This window comes from Dysidea avara, chromosome 4 (genome assembly GCF_963678975.1).
Source record: "Dysidea avara chromosome 4, odDysAvar1.4, whole genome shotgun sequence".
NCBI classification, from domain to species: domain Eukaryota; kingdom Metazoa; phylum Porifera; class Demospongiae; order Dictyoceratida; family Dysideidae; genus Dysidea; species Dysidea avara.
The window spans coordinates 38,604,161-38,617,980 of record NC_089275.1 but is presented as its reverse complement, the minus strand read 5'-3'; positions in this window follow the sequence as shown (position 1 = coordinate 38,617,980).

The window sequence follows — 13,820 nt, the reverse complement described above, 5'->3', positions numbered from 1 at the left end:
AGTTAGTATGAAGAAAGCTATTACAAGGCCAGTTATCTGTTACAGCAGACCTATTTTTGCTCTAAGACACATCAGAGTAAACTCTAAAATCTGATAGTAGAGTATTCATATTGAGTGATTACATTTTGATTACTGTTTGTTTATACCAACCAGCACTGCATAAATGAGGTTTATATTGGTACAATTTAAACCAAGTTAATCTATGAAGTATTTGCGGTTAACACAAATAACTATGGTTAAGATGTACGCATGCGCAAAGTAGCCATGTAATTGTTATCTGTCACTTTAACAAAATGTTGGCACTACTCAAGTCTTCAGCTGGAAAGGAACCAGCTGAAGGCTTGAGTAGAGCCAATATTGTATCTAGGTTTTTTTAAAAGTGATATGGTATTGTTTAGCTACTATGTATACATTCAGAAATCTAAATATTAGAAATTTACCAGTGGTGCATTGTCTTACAACATAGCTATACACTTTATTGTAGAGAAAGTTTCCATTGTTGTAATACAGCTCAGTCACCTCAAGACCAATTTTAAAAGACACGTGAAAACATGCAAACTTTCTAATAGAACACACACCTCTTACTGCATCTTCAGTAAAGCTAATAAATTTTTTAAGCTTTTACCTGTTTGTGTAGCTATGATGGCTGTTTGATTTTCAACCACAGGGTCCAACATTTCAAACAGTTAAATGCCCTCCAATCACTCTAATACAACATACACTACATTACTAGATGTGACCGAATTTTGGAAAATCACCCTTATGGTCGTGTCTGAAACAATTAGAATTTTTGAAACTAATGTGGTACTGTTAATTAATAGCAGAAATCACTTTTCAAATGTTTCTAAGATTTTTCTTGGTATCTACTGTATGGTCTATTTAACTTGTAATGCTGTGTTTCGGAACCAATTTTAATGTGTCAAATACGCTCATAAGGGTGATTTAATGATTTTCTAAAATTCGGTCACATATTCTACATAAGCATTCATTAATTTCACTTCATATTCTGATGGTTGTGCATACACTACTGTTTGTATTGTATTAATTTATATTAATATGCCTAATAATCTTTCCATTCATACATATAATAGCAACTGTTCCCAGTCCACTGATGGTACAGCTATCAACAAGTGTATATGCTGTTAGAGAATCCAGTGGTGCAGTATGTGTAGGAGTTGTTGCTAACAGGACCACTAGTAAACCATTTTCTGTTTTTGTGATGCCAATGATGAAGGAGCCAAGATCTGCAACAAGTAAGTAACTTAGAACTATGATGAGTCCACATGCAGATACATACAGTATTATTAACTGACGTATGTTTAGTGTGAGCTAAGAGTGACGTTAGAGATTTGAATGTTATAGTTCATGGTATGGCATATAGCACTACACTATCTGTTGCATAGCTACACTTCAACCAAAAAACAAGACATACATAGCATACCATTCACTTTGTCATACATATACACAGGTGGTGACTTCAACTCATCAGTTTGTGTTGTAAAGTTCAGTGTGGGACAAATCAGGTCTTCAGTATGTATACCAATCCATGATGATACTGTTAAGGAAGGAAATGAAATGTTTTATGTTCTACTAAGTGTTCCCAACACTTCTGGACTTGTTTCAGGTCACCGTACGATGGCTAGAATTATTATCTATGGTTAGTTGTGTGCTAACAATGTCACTAACACAATACTATTATTCATTATAGTATGCATGTTAATTATTGTACTTTCTAATCCTCTTGTTTGTGTTCATTACATACAGCTAAAAAAACTACTCCTTATCTTTACATGTCAAGAACATGCTTACAGTATACTCTTCTAAATACCGTGTTATAATCTATCGCTTTTATACTGTATAGCGCAAAAGTTTAATGGGAGAAATTATGATGAATTAGCATTGCAATTCGTTATTTTCACTCTTGTAATTATATTTAGTATTGAAGCATTTCATCATAATTTTACTGGTCAAATGTTTGTGTGATATCTGATACTAGTTATAACAAGATTTAATCACATTCTCTTGGTTAAAATACTACTATTATTTTGCAAACTAATTAATACATGTAAATTAGCCAAGGCAACCTTTTTATTGTAAGTAAATGAGTTAGCTAAGACTTGTGCAACTTGTATATAGGGTAATGTACCATAATCAAATACTGCACAAAGTAGTTGTGCATAGCTTCAGATTAAAAAATGTCTTATTGATATAGACATTTTATAATGAAGTTGACAGCATAGAAACAATCTTACTAATATCCTATTTGTTACATTGCTGAATGCTCTATTAAAATGTTTTGATAAATAACCTTTTCTAAAATAATTATAGTCATTGAAGTGTATGATCACCGAAAATGGTTTATAATTAGCAGGGGCGGATCCAGACTTTTAAAAGGGGGGTTCCATTTTGAAATTGCAACTTCAGCCTAGCTGTATAAGTTGAAGACCAAAAAAAAGAAGAAGAAAAAAGGTCATCACCTGCTGACAATAGCTGCCACCTCACCAACTATATTTCCTTCCTTATTTTATAACTAGATATATAGCTTGCTACACTGCTCCTCAAAAGACTACTGTGACTGCTCTATCAGAGTATCTCGATTTGACTGCTCTATTAGAGTATCTCGAGTGAGAGAGGGCTTTTCAAAAGGGGGGTTCCATGGAACCCTTGGAACCCCCCCTGGATCCGCCCCTGATTAGGAAGTGTAGTAGCAATTTTAAGCACTGTTTTCTTTAAAATTATTAAATGGTTACTAAATATGCAATTAATTTCATCCTTTTAATTCAATTTCATGAATGTACTGTTGAGACCTGAAAATACTGTAAACTGCCGTTTCTACACAAATGTAAATAAATCTTTCCACTTTAAATGAATGTTACCACTCTTTTTAGTTTTTCTGTGCTGTGAGCACAGTGTAGTTTGTGTTGTTTTACTATTATATTTTCATCGTATAAGTTACTTGTAGAATTTGTATGTAATAAATTATGTACACACTATATTATGTATGCTTATAATATCTATGTATTTAATTCTACAGATGATGTGACCGATGGTAGGAGTCCTATCAAACCTAAACTGTATAGAAAACCAGTCTTTAAGGAATCTATTGCTGACAAAATTAAAAGATGTGGCTGTAAACCATTTCCTAAGCCTGTAACAACCAAACCAACTCCAGTTGCTACAACATCTACCTCTGCTGCAGCAACACCCACCACTGTCACTACAACGCCTGTCCCGGTCACCACAACAACTTCTGTTGTTATTCCACCCACCCCTGTCATTACAACACCTATTCCTGTCACCACTACACCTACTTCTGCTGCTGTGACATCCACTACTGTCACTACAATACCTGTTCCTGTCACCACAACAACTTCTGTTGTTATGCCACCCACCCCTGTCACTACAACACCTATCCCTGTCACCACTACACCTACATCTGCTGCTGTGACACCCACTACTATCACTACAATACCTGTCCCTGTCACCATGACACCTAGTTCTGTTGTTATGACATCCACCACTGTCACTACAACACCTGTCCCTGTCATCACGACACCTACATCTGCTGCTGTGACACCCACTACTATCACTACAATACCTGTCCCTGTCACCACGACACCTAGTTCTGTTGTTATGACACCCACCACTGTCACTACAACACCTGTCCCTGTCATCACGACACCTACGTCTGCTGCTGTGACACCCACTCCTATCACTACAGCATCTGTTGTTATGATGCCAACTCCTGATACTACAACTGCTGTTCCCGCCACTGCAACACCTACGTCTGATATTATGACACCTACCCCTGTCACCACAACACCTTCATCAGTTATGGCACCTACTCCTGTCACTACAACACCTACATCTCCTGCTATGACACCTACCCCTGTCATTATGCAGACAACTCCTATGATGCCAGCTTTTGTCACTACCACACCATCTTCTGTTGCTATGACCATTTCCACTTCTGAAATTACCGCCATGATGCCCATTCCTACTACTACTACTACTACTACTACTACTACTACTACTACTACTACTACTACTGTGGCAGTTACACCATCACGTTAGTCAAGTTTTGCAATACTGTATAGATTGTAACCTTGTCTTCTTTTAGCATCTCCAGTGATATGCATAGAATTTGGTAGAATTAGCACCACTGTTAGTGAAAGTGATGGATTAGTGACAATCCCTCTGATCAAGAATGGTAGTAGTACTGAAAATGTCACTGCATTCATCACCATTTTGTCACAAGATCAACCCGGATCATTTCAATGTATGAATTGTTGTATTACGTACATTGAATGTAACTACAGTACTCCCTTTATTTTCAGCACCTGCTATTAATGTAACCAGCCTGATGATAACCATACCATTACTAGTGGATGGAGTAATACCAATTAGGATTGAACTCTTTGATGATAGCATAGTGGAGCCATTGGAATTTTATGAACTAATTTTGGAGCTGGATGATACCAACGACAATAATGTAAAACCGGGAGATACAAACACCACATTCATTGTTGTTGAGGATGATGATAGTAAGGAAAATATTATTGTCCACATTTTATTACCAACATTGTTAACTTTCAACCCTATTATTATGTGTCACTTCATTTTTGCTATAGGTATAACTGTGGCATTCAATTCCACTGAATATTCAGGAGCAGAAGCAGATGGTATAATACCAGTGACAGTGGTAGCCACAGGGACAGCACCAATACCATACACTGTCATAATAACACCATCAGAGTCTGATCCACAATCTGCTACAGCGGAAGTAGACTTCACTAATGAAACTATAGAAGTGACATTTAATCCTGGAGAGACCTCAAAAACTGTAAATGTAGTTATAAACCCAGATTGTCTAAGAGAAGGATCAGAGTTCTTCAACCTATCTCTGTCATTGCCTATTGGTGCACCAAATCTTGATATTTCCTTAGGAGATCCCAGTGAAGCAGTGGCTGAGATTGAAGACACTGATGGTACGTATTATACTAAATAGTTGATGGTCTCTTGGGATGTGTATGTATCCTGAAGTATATCATTTCACATGGAATTTAAACAAATAGGCATACAAACACACATTAGGCAGATTTGAGGGGGGACAATTTAGGCTGCCTGACCCTGACCCCTCGCTCCCCTTGAATGTTCAGGATACAATCCGATACTGGTAAAGTTTAACTGACTAGTACTTTCACTAAACTGAAGTACGGAAAACCCAATCAGTGATTAGATGACTAAGGTACTTTTCATGTAAAAAGTAAGTACACTGTGAAGAGGAGTTTGAATTTTTGTGTCAAGACAAGGTGTAAAAACAATCAAAATGCTCTAATAGAACAGTCAGTATTCTAAAGGAACATTCACCATAACCATAATACTCTAACAGAACATTCATCAACTTCTATTGTGGATTATGATCCTACTGTCTTGTTTTACTTCTTACTTTTAGGAACTTGACAAAACTCAACCATCAAACAGATTCTTTGGTCAACACATAATTTTAAAAGCACGTACTTAAGTAAATAACCACCATAGCCCTCTGATTCAATTACAAAGAGTCTATAATATTATTAAAAATTTTCTAAGGATATGCCCAATAGACACTTAGGATGTAAATGTGCTTCTAGATCGTGAGGAAGAATATGTAGCTTGTAAATCATAGAGTTCCATCCATCTTACCCCTCCAAGCACTATATATATTATATTTAAAATTTCTTGTCCCCACATTTGGTCTCCTGTGTTCCACAACAGTGTCTCAGATCCTCCTATGCAAATAAGAAAAATAAATTGCAGATTATCATGCTTAAGAATCCAACAGACTCCAACTGTCTTACAAAACTATATAAAATCTGCTGGTATCTTACATATGTATATCTTTAAAAGTTAGTAATACTGTATTATTAACTTTTGACATAAAATATTTAAATATAAGTAGGACATCATTCAGACTAACATGGTAACTAGCCAGTATTACTCCTGTATCTATTAGTTGTCTGCCACTAAGTCACGTAGGTCATTGACTGGATTTTATTGCCTATAGAAGCCATAGGGCTAGTTGTACTTAAATGGGATTAGTGGCTAATGCATTTTGGATAGTTGCCATGGAATGTTGTCATGGTATTTAAGCCATTTAGTAAGGCTTATTTACCCTGTTGTCCATCCAGTACATAATTGCATACGCCAATGTGGTACTATATGTTCTATGGTTGTATTGTGGTTGCAGCCATTAGTATGTATGTGTCCATCAAAACTTGTCATGAGTGTACTATTGCGTCTGTTTACCATATTAGATGTGCGTTACTTTGTGCATGTAACCATATGCTTGTATCCACACTTTTGTATCATTGCCAACACAGTTTGTTGGTAACACATGCAAGCAGGTGTGACAAAGAAAATGTGTAAAGCAAATCAGCTTGTCAGGGATGGAATAGATAAGCAAACAGTTTTAGTGTAGCTCTTGTCTTTGTTTAATTCATTTATTTCAATAACCAAACACTAATATATAGCAGTACCACAGTGTAACAAATGCAGCCTTATTGGTTACAATGATATGACTGCTTTACACTATACTCTCTGTGTGTAACTATCACAAAAATTACCACACTTTCATGCAGTGTTAAGATATGGTGTGAAAACAATTAACTTACTGTGCAAACCACTTTTGTACACCACAAAAGTCTGCTGTTTAAGTAATACAATAAAATACACTACACTGTAGACTATGGCATATCACTAATTATAACACTATTACAGAGCACGCATCTGGTCTATGCAGACAATATTTTCAGCATACTCTATGGTTTCTTCACTGCTTATTGAGAACTGAAATGTTTTCTGATTGTAGTAATAGAGGTGGGGTTTCAACGTGTGATTTTTGTTGGTGGTGAAGAGTTTGGAGGAGTGGAGGTGACACTTGTGGCATCAGACCCCTCTCCCTGGCCATTTGAAGTGATTGTAGTGCCTATGGAGTCAACTGATCTCTCTGCTGAAGGTACTAATGAACAACATACTAAAATTTACTTATCTGTATATGGTGTTTGATGTATAAGTTTGCATCAACACTTGTAGTATTTATAACATCACTATTGGCAACCACCCTTGTTGCATATTTTGGAGGTTGCCATACTTTACCAGCTGTGCTTGTTGTATACATCTAAAATTTTATAGTATCCACTTGTGTGATTTCACCAAGTACTCATATATCTAGTATCCCTCTAAATGTTTAGCTTTGCTTTCTTCAACAAAGTACCAAATAAAATTAACACAGTTCATGGTCCACTTAGACACTTAAGCAAAAGGTATACAGGCATGCATTGTACATACCCATAATGATTACACCTTCCACACAAACTGGTGTAGCTGTCAGACATTATTCATCAGTTACTCTCTTATCTAGGTAATGGTACAGACTTCATCTCTGATGAAATAGTAGCAACCTTTAATCCTGGAGAGACTACAGCTACTGTGATAGTTCCCGTGGTTGCTGATGATTTGAACAATGAAGGAACTGAATTCTTTGGATTGGGTTTACGATTACCCAATGCTAGTATGAACACAGCATTGATAGTCAAGCTCGGAGCAAACCGTATAGCAGCTGCATCTATACTTGATGCTGGTAAGCAGTATTATTCAGCCCTGTATCACTATGGCTATTGCCTTTATACATCTAAACATTTCCTGTAGACTTACTGCACTGTTGTACCTAATGTGTAGCTATAGGCATGTCAGACATGTCTCATCTACAGTACATATTGTACAGGCAAAACCTAATACTTATCAATGCGTACAAAAGTGATACTATTTAACAAGATAAAAGAGGTTATGTAACAGCATGTAATGTGTGAACTATTCATAATACACCTATAGAAAACACTTTGTTTTGCCTGCTTAAATACTCCACAATCTGCTTAATGGTATTGTGCATCATATGCGTATGACTGCAAGCCACACAACATTCAACTTGTATGTGTGCCCATTAATTGCAATACTTGACTGCTAGTAGTGGTACATCATGCTCTATTTTCTGCATGCTACAAAGTCTCTCAGTTTCTACATTTCACTTACAATAGCTATAGCTATACCATGATAGTTAGTTCCAATAGAAAGTAGATATATCATAATGCATCACTGGACAAACACGCAGATCAACAAATGCACATCCAGCTTGTTTTCACAATATCAATCCTTGTCAAACCAAACCATTGGTAAAAATGAAAGTATTGGCAATACCAACTACCAATTAAGGTGAATAATACTACATAACAAGATTATTGCTGCTTTAAGTAACTGACTACATGTCCACAGTTAGGATCTTACTTGTACTTGTTCTTAAAAAGATTTGATCGATCCGGTTGAAGATACTGAGATAACATTTAGTGATCAGAGATTTGTGGCACAAGAGTCTAGCGGACAGCTAACAGCAGTTATAAGGATTAATGGCAATGTGTCAAGAAGTTTTGATGTAAATGTGATCCCAAGTGTTAAAAACCCACCATCTGCTCAAGGTACTATATATGTGTATATACTTGAATATAGACAAAAAGGATTAAATGATACTCAAACAATTGCTTCCATTAATCTTGTACTTTATGTCATTCATAAGAAATCACGATCTGTTTATGGGTGTGGAGAATATGTTGTTAGAAAGCTGCTGTTTGTACATTAATGATCCAACTGCTTTCAACAGAGAGTCGTTAAGTTTGTATTGCTTCTCATTATTTATATAATTTGTAGCACTTAGCAAAAGAGTAATAACTCATTAATACCATCAATAATATCTGATTAACTTTCTATAGGCAAATGCAAAGGTTTCAATGACACCCTAAAATTAATATCCTAGTATGGCTGTGCTGCTATACACAGTTGCTATGTACTCTGTGTAGCACACGTATGCTATCCCACTAGGGAGCTGTGAGAAGGCTAGGTCTGTAAATACAAGGAGTCAGAAACATGTATCTAAAACTGTGAACAATGCAGTAAAAATCCCAGACCATCATATCTGAGTACATGTGCAAGGAGCTTTTAAAAATGATATTCAGTATTATAATTTGCAACGTTCATATACTGTGACAGTATTAAAGTACAGGGATGCATAAAATAAGAATATTTTTGAGAAATTGTTGATGCATAATTGTCTCTGAGTGTAAACCTTCTTAGGTAATAAACAAATTTGATATTATTGCTAATAATTTGTACCAATTTGTTAATACTTCCAAATTCAGTTTTAAATAAAAATACTATAAATAAAGCTATACAGAAGTCTTAGAATACACGTGGTCAATATTGTAAACAGATTTAACGCACACCACATTAACGGTGCATACATATTACAAAAGTTTCATTTACTTAATATTTTAGAAGACGTTGATTTTACATCAGAGGTGATTGTAGTTACTGTGCAGCCTGGACAACAAACAGTGGATGTTGTATTTGAGCTTCTGGATGATGAGCTTGCTGAAGGAAATGAGACATTCTGTTTGTTCCTTTTCATACCTGATACTGCAAGTGTGAAGGGTGTGAAGGGTGGTGCTACAGTCTGTGCAGAAGCAGTAATCATAGGTAGGCTAATGGAGTTTTATAATTATTGTCCAGTGTATACACATATCCACAAAGTTTTGTTGTGATAACTAAGCTTCAAACATGGATCATTAACACTATTTTCACTTACAATTCCCTATCAATTTCTAGGAGTCTTAACTTCCAACTACACACAAAAATTATGCATATTATGATCCACATGTGCCTGTGTGCTGTATAAGGTTCACACATACGGACATAGTTAGTCTTGTTGTATCTATAGAAAACCATAATCAGCAGAGCATATTCAATTTGCCGATTTGGGGGACATGGATATTTATTTGCTCACATGTTTCTGAATAATTTGTGCAACAACAAACATTGGTTCTTTAATAATTATCCACTGTGCTATTTTAAAGCAAACTTTTTGCTTCCAGTGTGTGTGTGCCTTCATGCATGTAAATAATAGTAATTTTGAGATTTTGTTAAAAGTTCATTTTACCACACACAGATGACTCGGATGATACTTTATCTAATGACACATCACAGAATAATTTGAGTAAGTGTACTTGCACAAATGATACTGATGTTGAAGTCACCATCTCTCCCACGGCAACCATTTCACCAACAATCCTTCCTGAGACCACCAGTGAGATTTCAACTTCTTCTTCTTCATTGATTATTACTGAAACAGAAACATCTATTGCTCCTGAAACAACTAGAGTTATACCCACAACATCCTCAGTTATTTTAACCACTGCAATGTTAACAACAGCCACTGTTGCTCCAACTAATGGTGTTGAAAACACTAGCATACCAACACTACCAGAACCAATAGGTCAGTTATTCTAATTGCAGATATGCATGCAAGGTGGAATGATCATAATATTAGCAATGAACTTGTATGTGCATATTATCTATGCTATTTTACATGTCTGTGATTACTGCTGCATGCTATTACATTGTTTGTCTACAAACAGTGGTACAGTTTGACGCATCCACAATACAAGTGTCTGAGAGTGACAACTCCATTACTGTGAACATCCAAAAGACTGGCAGTATTGATGAGGACTTTGATGTTGTTATTATTCCTGTTCCGGTTACAGCTGGTAAGTAAACTGCGATTGATTTGAGAGACAGTGAATTTACCAACTGAACATGAATTTTATGTGATGCAATAGACCACTTTATTATCATTAAGTAGCACACATGTATGTAGCTATATGCTGCACAATTCTCTGACATTGTCAAATGGCTATGTCCATAAGTGTACGCAGTTTGTAAGGCCATTCTTTAATATGTACTTTTGTATATGGTATTATTATGCTACTGACAGAAAAAAGTATGGCTTACTAATATGTGCTGCTGAATCTATAGCATTATTCCTCAGATGTGCTGCTGTCCACTGTGACCAACAAACTATACTTGTAAAGCATGTATTATTTGAGTGTGTTGTAATTTTCAGATAATAGTGATTTTGATTTCAACACACAAACTATTCCCTTTCCAAGAAGTGAAGACAATATAACCATCACCATCTCAATACAAGATGATGCCATACTCGAGAGGGATGAAATGTTCATAGTAACACTAAACATTGTACCAAATCTTCCTGCAGTAGATATTGGTCCTCAGGATGTATTGGAAGTGACAATTACAGACAATGAAGGTATGTTAATATTATCGTATGGTGCTTTCTCTTGCTCAATAATATAACCAAGACACTTGGTAGTTATGTACATTTTCTCTGTATGTACATAAAATGTTGGCTTAGTTAGAGTTGGAGTGTGTGACAGTGATATGCTCTGTTGACAATGACCATGTTAGATGTGGTAGTATTAGCCTTATATATCGGCCTATAGCCACAGCCATACGCTATGTGTACAACCATTGTGAATTTGAGGCCATTTATAGCTTACAGCAAGTCTTTAGTCTTCCAACATCACTATACATGAATAACCTAACAGCCATCTGGCTAACATTTGTAATGTAGTTGGTTACACATAAGATAAATGTATACCATATTCATACACAGATTTATTATACTGGTTGAAATTCAATATATATGTTTTTATGGCTTACGGTTATTGAACCTTTTGTACCTGACAGATCTTGATATACATACATATGCCAAAATTAAAAAAAAATGTTTTGCAAGTTGCAATTTACTCTAAATTTGTGACCAGATCTGCGAAAAGGGGTCTTCTAGTCTTTCCAATTACATGCACTTGGCAATCCATAACTTGATTTGTGAGTATGGTACCAGCCTGACATTTGGTCTCTTTACACTTCTAATATAGCACTATTCCTGGATGTAATTTTAAGACAACAGGTACTTAACAACACATGATGAGTTATGACTCGTAAAATTTGGAAATTTGGAAAGGCTACAAGACCCCTTTTTCGCAGAACCGGTCACACTTACATAAGTATTAGTGGTATACTTACATATGTATTAATGTATCTGCTGTTGAAAATCTCAAAGTTATTCTACATAATTATACATATGTTTTATGTAGCTGGTAGAATCACATTCGGGCAGGAATCATTTGTGGGATATGAAGTTGATGGAGCTGTGATGGGTTCACTAAGGGCATCTGTCCCTGCCTCATTTCCGTACACCGTCATTGTCATACCTACTATCTCCACTCCAGTGTCAGCCATCGGAGGACTCGACTTTGATGACACTCCAATAAATGTCACATTTGCTCCAGGAGAAACTCTTGTTAGATTTCAAGTTCCCATAATTTCAGATTCAATAGATGAAGACAGAGAGACTTTTGAGCTCATGCTAGAAATTGATGTGGATGGATTCTTACCAGATGATCCACTCATTGCTGAAGCAATCATTAAAGATGAAACAGGTGAACTTTGAAGAATCCCTACTTTGCAGTATTTACAATGCTACAAGTAGATAGAAACAAAGAACTATATACGTATCTTTTATTTATAACTATTGTTATATTGTAGTTGTGCTCCTGAGCTTTCTACAAGCTTCATTCGGAGCATCAGAGGCACAAGGTGAACTAAATGTCACTCTTGTGTCCTCTGTACCTCTCAATGAGACGTACTCTGTCCTGATCCAGACATTACAGTCCACACCAATTTCTGCAGCAGGTGACTGATTATGCACAACATACACATCCACATGTTATTGCATAATGTGTGTATTGCATAATGTGTGTATTGCATAATGTGTGTATTGCATAATGTGTGTATTGCATCCTCTGTTTTTGTTGTCTAGGCTTTGGTTAGTTTCAACATGCTTGTATATATTTCATTTTCCTGAAAGGAGTATTTAATTTAATCTAGAGTGATGTATTGTCTACAAATGATGTAGGGAAACCAAGTGTTTTACCTATATGTAGTTATGTTAGCTAATTCTATATATCTTTTTCACCATTATAAACTATTAAAAGTTGTACGATGGTAGCTATTTACTTTTATTTTATATATCTTTCACATAACAGTAGCATAATATGTACCAATATATGATATTTGATGCACAGAGAAGCAAGGTTATCTATACCCTTATTAACAAGGTCACCTCAATGCATCAATAGACTTCATTTGATTCTAAAGAATGTAATTATGTACAATTCACCTTCAGGTAATGGAGTTGACTTTGTGTCTGATCCAGTCAATGCTACATTCTTGCCAAATCAGCAAGCAGCTACAGTGACCATTCCTATAGTGGCTGATGATGAGATGGAGGATACGGAGTACTTTGGGATAAGGTTCCAACCACCAGAGTCACCAGCTAGGCTTGGTGGCATGGTTGTATCATTTCAGTCAGGTGACATCATGTTAACGGTTGGGATCATCTCAGATGGCTCAAGTATGTGAATTCCAAAAAATATGTTCGTGATATGCTGGTTTGCAAACTGTGTGCATTTGAAAGCTTCGACAGTGTCTAACAGTCATTACAAAATCAATAATGTTGAAGAAATATAATATGATGCAATGTTTTCATTTAATCAGAAAGCAATAATTGTACAAGCAAAAAACCTTGATTTTTGCTGTTCAAAACATGCACTTCCTTATTTCTGGTAAAGAGTGTTCAATGTTTCCCATTTGTCTGTACATGTACAGCCATTACATAAAACCACACACTGGAGACACCTACTGTTTATACTGGTTAAATTTCCAGTGTTTTTCTCACTGAAACTAAACATTTACTAATCCTTGTCCTCAACACTATTATTCCACCTTAATACAATTTGAGGTGTGGACAGATAATTAGGTTTTAAATGCTATTTATACTCTACATCTCTGAATGAAAACCTGATTAATGTCTC